Here is an 8,768-nt window from a genome sequence, read left to right as displayed (position 1 = left end):
GCATGTCCGTCTGTCCGTCTGTCTGTCTGTCTGGCTGGCTGTTGTAATCACGCTACAGCATTCAATAATGGAGCTATCGTCCTGAAATTTGGCACAGAATCGTCTTTTGTCTGCGCGCAGGTCAAGTTCGAAGATGGGCTATATCGGGCCATGTTTTGGTATAGCCCCCATATAAACCGACCTCCCGATTTGGGGTCTTTCGCTTATAGAAACCGTAGTTTTCATCCAATTTGCGCGAAATTGAAAATCTAGAGATATTTTGGGACCTTGAAGAGGTGTGCCAAAAATGGTGAGTGTCGGTCCATGTTTTGGTATAGCCCCCATATAAACCGACCTCCCGATTTGGGGTCTTTCGCTTATAGAAACCGTAGTTTTCATCCAATTTGCGCGAAATTGAAAATCTAGAGGTATTTTGGGACCTTGAAGAGGTGTGCCAAAAATGGTGAGTGTCGGTCCATGGTTTGGTATAGCCCCCATATAAACCGACCTCCCGATTTGGGGTCTTTCGCTTATAGAAACCGTAGTTTTCATCCAATTTGCGCGAAATTGAAAATTAGAGATATTTTGGGACCTTGAAGAGGTGTGCCAAAAATTGTGAGTGTCGGTCCATGTTTTGGTATAGCCCCCATATAAACCGACCTCCCGATTTTACTTCTTGGGCTTATAGAAACCGTAGTTTTTATCCAATTTGCCTGAAATTGGAAATCTAGAGGTATTTTTGGGCTATAAAGAGGTGTGCCGAAAACGGTTAGTATCGGTCGGTATTTTAGTATAGCCCCCATAAGAACGATTTCCCGATTTAACTCCTTAGGTTTCTAGAAACCGTAGTTTTTATCCGATTTGCCTGAAATTGTAAATATTCTCGTATTTAAGGCTCACAAAAACGTGTATCGGATTAAGTTTTTATCGGTCCATTTGGTAGTGCCTCCATATAGACCAATTTCACTTCTTGTGAGTATAGAAGGCGCACTGATCATGAAAATTGCTTGAAACTCAATGTAAAATTTCCAGATTTTATTTTTCGGGTGAAAATCTACAGATTTAAAATTTCAAATCAAGACGTTATTTTATAATTTTCTTGCACACTTACAAGAGATGTTAATGATTCCTCTAAAACTCAAACAAAAATGGTTCTTATAAATCCAGAATCTGATATAGTCCTCATAGGTGAAATCTTTAAATGTATCTTCGGGAAGTGTCCTCAAGTCCTCAAGCCCTCCTGAAATTTCAAAGGAAATCCTAATATTTGGTTCATGGTGGTGGGTATTTAAGATTCGGCCCGGCCGAACTTACTGCTGTATATACTTGTTTAATATTAAAATCTTAACGGATCTACATATTAAGATAGGTTAGGTATACAGACAGCCCAATATTTCAGGTTCACTTAGACTATTCAGTCCACTGTGATATCACAGTGGTGAATAGCTCTCTTATCACTGATTGTTGCCCGATTCTAAGTTAAGCTAAATATCAAGGGACGTGCTTTTTATAGCCGAGTCCGGTGTTCCACATTGCAAAGAAACCACTTAGAGAAGCTTTGAAACACTCAGATGAGGATAATTCGCGGCTAAAAACCTTTTTGGTGTTCGGTCGAAACTGTTCAACCCCAGTTTCGTTGAACCCACGTCGTGGGGTTGAACCCACGACCCTACCCAGCAAAAAATATTTCAGCAGTAAAGTTTAGTTGCGCTTTTTGGTGTACAATGAAGTAGGCTGTGCATCCACACTGCATGTGTCGGCGGCAATAACGTAAACGAGTAACCAACCTAGTTTATGATCATTCGTTTACGTTATTGCAACCAATTCATGCAGTATAGATGCGCGAAAGGTAGTGCTGTTTTCCTTCATACCAATAACAACATTGCTCACTTCTGAGCAATATTGTTATTGAAATGAGCAATTATATATATATGTTGAAGCTGCTATAAATCGGGACATCGCCCACAAAAATCAGCGCTGATTCGGATGTATTGTAAGCAGTTCGTACTGCCTCTCTCCCTTACAATCCTGCTGAAATAGTGCTCCAGTTTTTGCTGGGTATGTATGGAAGGTGTACATGCTAACCATTACACTACGGTGAGCATGGACATAAACCATTGAAGTTACCACCAGTGCAATAGCTCACCAATCCACAAAAAAATTAGATTGAAAGTAGTAAAGGTATTGCTGCGGCTGCCCGTTAGATTAGGTTGTAGAGGAGGACATCAATTTTGTGTTGAATTGATGTCCACTTAGACCAGTATAGGTCCATTGTGAATCCTCGATGTGATCTTTCCATCTTCTTCTTTCCGATGCGGTCGGCCTTGTCCCAGAACTTCCACCTGCTCGTTTTCTTTAAAAGAAATCTCAGAACAACCAGCCAAAGGCCCTGATGAATGCAAGTATGTTCCTTAAGCTGCACTGCCGCAGATCAGTGAGAGCCTGAAAGAAGGTTAGGTTAGGTTAGATGGCAGCCCGGTGTATCAGGCTCACTTAGACTATTCAATCCGTTGTGATATCACATTGGTGAACTTCTCTCTTATCACTGAGTGCTGCCCGATTCCATGTTAAGCTCAATGACAAGGGACCTCCTTTTTATAGGCGAGTCCGAACGGCGTTCCACATTGCAGTGAAACCACTTAGAGGAGCTTTGAAACACAAAGAAATGTCACCAGCATTACTGAGGTGGGATAATCCACCGCTGAAAAACTTTTTGGTGTTCGGCCGAAGCAGGAATCGAACCAACGACCTTCTGTATGCAAGGCGGGCATGCTAACCATTGCACCACGGTGGCTCCCAGCCTGAAAGAAAAAGCAGCCCAGTATCTTGTTTCTTCTAAAGGATAAAGCTGGATACTGGCATAGGAAATGGTACGAGTCCTCCGCAACTTCCGGGTCCAGGCACCATCTACAGACATCATCGTCTTTAAGTCCTATTCTTACCATGTGTTTCCCAAGTGTGTTATGTCCTGTTATGACACCAATCAATGGTCGCAAATCTTTTCTGTTCATCGACATCAAAATTTCGCAGTTTATTCGGTTCTTTTCGTCCCATATCAAATTGGTTTGCTCGCAACCATCCGAAGAGACCCAGCGTCTTCGCCATAGTTCATTATATTTGACCTCTATCCGGTAATGATAAGAAGATAGTGGAGGAAAAACGTCCACTAGGACATTATTCGTTCCACGAGCGCCCACCTTATCCAGCACATCCGCTTCCTCATTTCCTATTATCCCATAATGTCCAGGTACCCAGCACAGAGTTATATTATGCTGCTCAGTGAGAACCTTGAGTTCTCTACGACAGCGGCTGACTACCTGAGACCTTATGTCAGCACTGCACAATGATTTTATAGCTGCGGTTGCCTGTTACCGAATGTGGTCTTCTCCGATGAGTAGCCATTCCAAATTGAGCAGCTTATGAACAAACTAAATTACGGGATTTACGGAAGAGGTCAGCTGAAAATGTCCACCTGCGATTGGCCACCAGAAATCAAGCGCCACCAATGGAAAGTGTGTGGGCACTCAATTTCTATATTCCACAATCGCGGGGTCAAAATAAATGCCGAAGTTTATCGGGAAAATGTCCTCAAGACAGTATTGAAGCACTAGGAAGAAAAACAGACAAGCAAAAAAAAACATGAAATAAAAAAGGAGGTTCCTCGCTTCATTTCCACCGCGCAATAGCTAGCAAAATCTGCGTATTTCAATTCGTTGAACTTTTGCGCCTGATGCATTTGGATAGTAATGTTGGCACTATCTCAAGATAGCGCTTCAACGGTAACGGGTCAAAACACCACAGAGCCACTTTCGGACCGCGTGTAGAGGGTTTGTCGGCCATCCTGACAAACATTATATTTCGTAGGCAAATGTGGAAAGAGTTTGTCCGACGAAGATTTTACTTCGCAGACGCTGGGAGGATGCGTGTATCTGACGATGATTATACTTCGCAGGCGCGGGAGAAGGTGTTTGTCTCACGAGGATTATACTTCGTTGACGCAGAGGGGAATCAGTTTGCCTGACGAAGATTTTACATCGCAGGCATATGGGGAAAGAGTTTGTCTAACAAAGATTTTAGTACGCAGGCGCGGCGAAAAGGCGTGTGTCTGACGAAGATTATACTTCACAGTCGTGGGGGAAGGAGTTTGTTTCACGAAGATTATACTTCGTAGACATAGAGGAGAATCGGTTTGTCTGACGAAGATTATACTTCACAGTCGAGGGGGAAGGAGTTTGTCTCACGAAAATTGTACTTCGTAGACGCAGAGGGGAATCAGTATGTCTGACGAAGATTTTACTTCGCGGGAAAGGAGTTTGTTTCACGAAGATTGTACTTCGATGGCGCGGGGAAGGAGAAGACGCAGAGGGGAATTAGTTTGAAGAAGATTTTACTTCGCAGGCATATGGGGAGTTTGTCTGACGAAGATTTTACCACGCAGGCGCGGCGAAAAAACGTGTGTCTGACGAAGATTATACTTCACAGTCGTGGGGGAAGGAGGTTGTTTCATCAAGATTGTACGTCGTAGACGTAGACGAGAATCGGTTTGTCTGACGAAGATTATACTTCACAGGCGTGGGGGAAGGAGTTTGTCTCACGAAGATTATACTTCGTAGACGCAGAGGGGAATCAGTATGTCTGACGAAAATTTTACTTCGCGGGAAAGGAGTTTGTTTCACGAAGATTCGCTGACGCGGGGCAAGGAGTAGACGCAGAGGGGGGATCAGTTTGTCAGAAAATGATTTTTCTTTGCAGGCGCGGGAGAAAGTCGTTTGTCCGATGAAGATTATGATTCGCAGATGCGTAGGATAGAGTTCGTCTCTAAGATTAAGCCAGAGGAGGCGCAGTTTGTACAAGAAAGAGTATACTTCGTAGGGGAAGCAACGCCGAGCTGGTGATGTTCTTCAAAAGTTCAGTTAGGTTTATCTTTTTCAGGCTGAGATTTACCCGGCTCCAACTAAAATTCGCCTTAACTTCCTTGGCGATCACGAACCAACTATTCAGTCTGTTGACCAGCTACTCCCTTTGTATCTGTGGTCACCCACACACGCATCACATCAGCTCTCGTAAAGAGCTCAGTCCCCAACTGGTCATTGCCTCTCCATTCCAATAGGTGGTACTTTCCTACCTTCCTTCCCGTTATATTTAAGATTTAACTTCAAGGGACCCATTATTACACATTCCTTTATATTAATTAATACAAAAAAAATAATTTTGTAGGATAACTAAGACAAATTCTTCTTCAAGAATACTATTTTCAAATGAATAATATTAGAAAAAATTTCCGTTACTTCTCCATGTCTTTTGTGGGTAAAAACGAGCTGTCTAGCGAATTTTGCCATCACACCGCCTTGGACTTTCCTCAACGACCACAGACTGCCGAAAATCTTTCAACGATATGGCTGATCAGTTCTCTATTTACCCTATATGGTATCCTGGCCAAGCGACGTACAAGGGAATTGCAAAGTGGATAAGTTCCAGGTATAGTAGAATATATTGGAATTGTCTCCAATATCATGCAAGCTTATACTTCCAAAAAATTATATTTGGATGACAAATCATGGGCTGTAGTTCCTCAGCGAGTCTGAAACACTTAAAAACACATATATGCTCTTCTGAAACCCATTATAGAGATATTGTCACAAACACCATCTCTTTCTTCTGATTACTCCTTATAATTAAATTACTCATTTTATCATCTTAGCATCCCTCAGTGCCATGAAAATGGCACTGGCCCTTCAATTTTGAGTTATGCCTGAAATATGCTGCAGGAAATTTGTCTGCATTCCTGTCTGTTCACCAGTCTGTTTGTCTCTTTTGCTAAAGCTTCCTTATATCTCTTGGGTTACCGCAAGCTTTCACGATATCTATCAATCTTTGCCAGTTAATAAAGCCAAGAACCAGCTTTTCACAACCATCAATTCCATTCCCAGTCTTTGTCTATCAGTCTGTCCGCCTAGGCCTTGCCAGATATCAGTCATAGAGTTATTACGACGATATGTGGTTGGCTGGTTGCTTTATGGTTGCTCTGCGGCATTTTCATATTTCATGGTCTATACGCGTAACTCCTTTGCATTACTGGTGGGGGGAGAAGTTGGCTGGCATGTCTTGGCGCATATCATGCCAAAGTCAATTGCCGACACGATTTAAAAGCGGCTGTTATCATTAATTTCTGACACTAGCGTATCTTCTCATATCACATATTTAGTAAAGCGTTTATAATTATTGTATTTTATGTTTTTAGTATGGCTTGCTATTATGGCCAAAATCACACATACTTAACTGACAATATTTTGAGAAGTTTGGAAGAGTAGTAAAATCATATAAGAGAACCTAAATTTTTTTTGCTGTTAAATTTTCTTCATGGTGTGTCGATAGTAGAGACTGGATTTTGGGAATATAAAATGCATTCCTTAAAACACTTTAGCTAGTTGCAACGATGATTGGCAGTTTAACATATATCACGGTTGGAGCTCATGTTAACTCTCAACTTGAAATAATATTTATGGACGTTAGGAAAAGCTTTAATAAACTTTTATAGAAAGTGGGAAACGAAATGCTAATGGGGATTTTTTTCATTAAGATGGCATTTAGTTTATGACATTTTTGTCACTCATAAATATCTGACTAAATTGTAAAGGATTTTTTCGACAGAAGGAAGAAGTAAACAATTGCCGGCGGCAATTGATTTCTCAGATGTTGTTGAAGAATGTGTTATAACTAGCAAAAGAACTCCTAAATGTGTAGAACATGCAACGTTAAGCCACCATGGTGCAATGGTTAGAATGCCCGCCGTGCATACACAAGGTCGTGGGTTCGATTCCTGCTTCGACCGAACACCAAAAAGTTTTTCAGGGGTGGATTATCCCACCTCAGTAATGCTGGTGACATTTCTGAGGGTTTCAAAGCTTCTCTAAGTGGTTTCACTGCAATGTGGAATGCCGTTCGGACTCTGCTATAAAAAGTAGGTGCCTTGTCATTAAGCTTAACATGGAATCGGGCAGCACTCAGTGATAAGAGAGAAGTTCACCAATGTGGTATCACAATGGACTGAATAGTCTAAGTGAGCCTGATACATCGGGCTGCCACCTAACCTAACATAAGTTCTTCTTCTCTCCTTACGGCAATATATGTAAAAAATAGATGGCATGAGCAAAACCAATTTACTGGACATTTGTAATGAGGTACGAGATAAAGTGGGCCTATCTCATGCCGAGACTGGTGTCAAAGATTTGGATGAATACATTGCAGAAAAAACTGGATGACAAAACAGGAGTTAGTGAGGAAGAGACCTGCACTCGGGACCAAGAAAGGAGCGTCACGAAGGTAATCTTCAAACAGATGCCCAATTTTCACACAACGATCATGAGTTCATTCTCAGGCTTTTCCCCTGTAAGTAATGCTTGTGACATTGCTGAATCACTATTCTGACAATGAACAGAATAGTCTAAGTGAGCCTTGGAATAACGGCATTGCATGTGAAGTTGTACTTCGTCAAACTAATGAAGTAAATCTCAGTCAGACATCATCTAACGTTATAAGTTTTCGTCAGACGAAGATGGACTTCGTCGATGCTCTTCAGACCTGTGGAGATAATCCGTTGGACTAAGCGTTCACTTTCGCCTCATACATGGACTTCCAAGCCCTTCACATGAACTTCCCCTTCCGCACCACGAAGATTATCTTCAAACAGATGAATGTTCGACGTCTTTGAGGCAGAAGTTGATTTTCGTCAGATTGATGATCCCAAATCGAAGTAAATCCAAGTCGGTCACCAATCTTTCATAGTAATTTTTCGTCAGACGAACATTCACTTCGCCGACGTTCTTCACAGGCCCTGAGATCTGTGGAGATCTTCCGTTTGACTAAGCGACCACTTTCGCCAGATACATATGCCTACAGCCCTTCACATGAACGTCTCGTCCCGCGCCATGAAGTTTATACTCAAACAAGTGAACGTTCGGTGTACCAGCGAAGTAATCCTCCCCGGATGAACAACCCTTATCTGCGAATTTGGTATTCGTCGGACTACTGATCCCAAAGCCTCGTAAGTCTTTATTGAATGAAATTGTACTTTGTCGATGCTCTTCGCAAGGTCTGAGATAACAGGTTGGCTGATAAGTTCCCGGTCACATAGATGGCGTCGCTAGTATTACATGCATATTATTTTTATATAGTACCAACCTTCAAATGATTCGTGTCAAAATTTGACGTCTGTAAGTCAATTAGTTTGTGAAGCAACTTTTGTTATTGTGAAAAAAAGGAATTTCGTGTTTTGATAAAATACTGTTTTCTGAAGGGAAAAAATACGATGGAAGCAAAAACTTGGCTTGATAATGAGTTTCCGGAATCTGCCCTAGGGAAATCAACAATAATTGATTGTTATCCATTAAGATTGGTATGCAAATCTTAATGGATTGGTATGCAAAATTCAAAGCGTGGTGAAATGAGCACGGAGGACGGTGAACGCAGTGGACGCCCGAAAGATGTGGTTATCGACGAAAACATCAAAAAAATCCACAAAATGATTTTGAATGACCGTAAAATGAAGTTGATCAAGATAGCAGAGGCCTTAAAGATATCAAAGGAACGTGTTGTTCATATCATTCATCAATATTTGGATATCCGAAAGCTCTGTGCAAATGGGCGCCAAAAACAACAACGTATTGATGATTCTGAGCGGTGTTTGCAGCTGTTAACTCGTAATACACCTGAGTTTTTCCGTCGATATGTAACAATGGATGAAACATGGCTCCGTCACCACACTCCTGAGTCCAATCGACAGTCGGCTG

The sequence above is a fragment of the Haematobia irritans genome, chromosome 5 (assembly GCF_050003625.1).
Source record: "Haematobia irritans isolate KBUSLIRL chromosome 5, ASM5000362v1, whole genome shotgun sequence".
Classification (NCBI taxonomy): Eukaryota; Metazoa; Arthropoda; class Insecta; order Diptera; family Muscidae; genus Haematobia; species Haematobia irritans.
Note: the sequence above shows the minus strand (reverse complement) of the source record.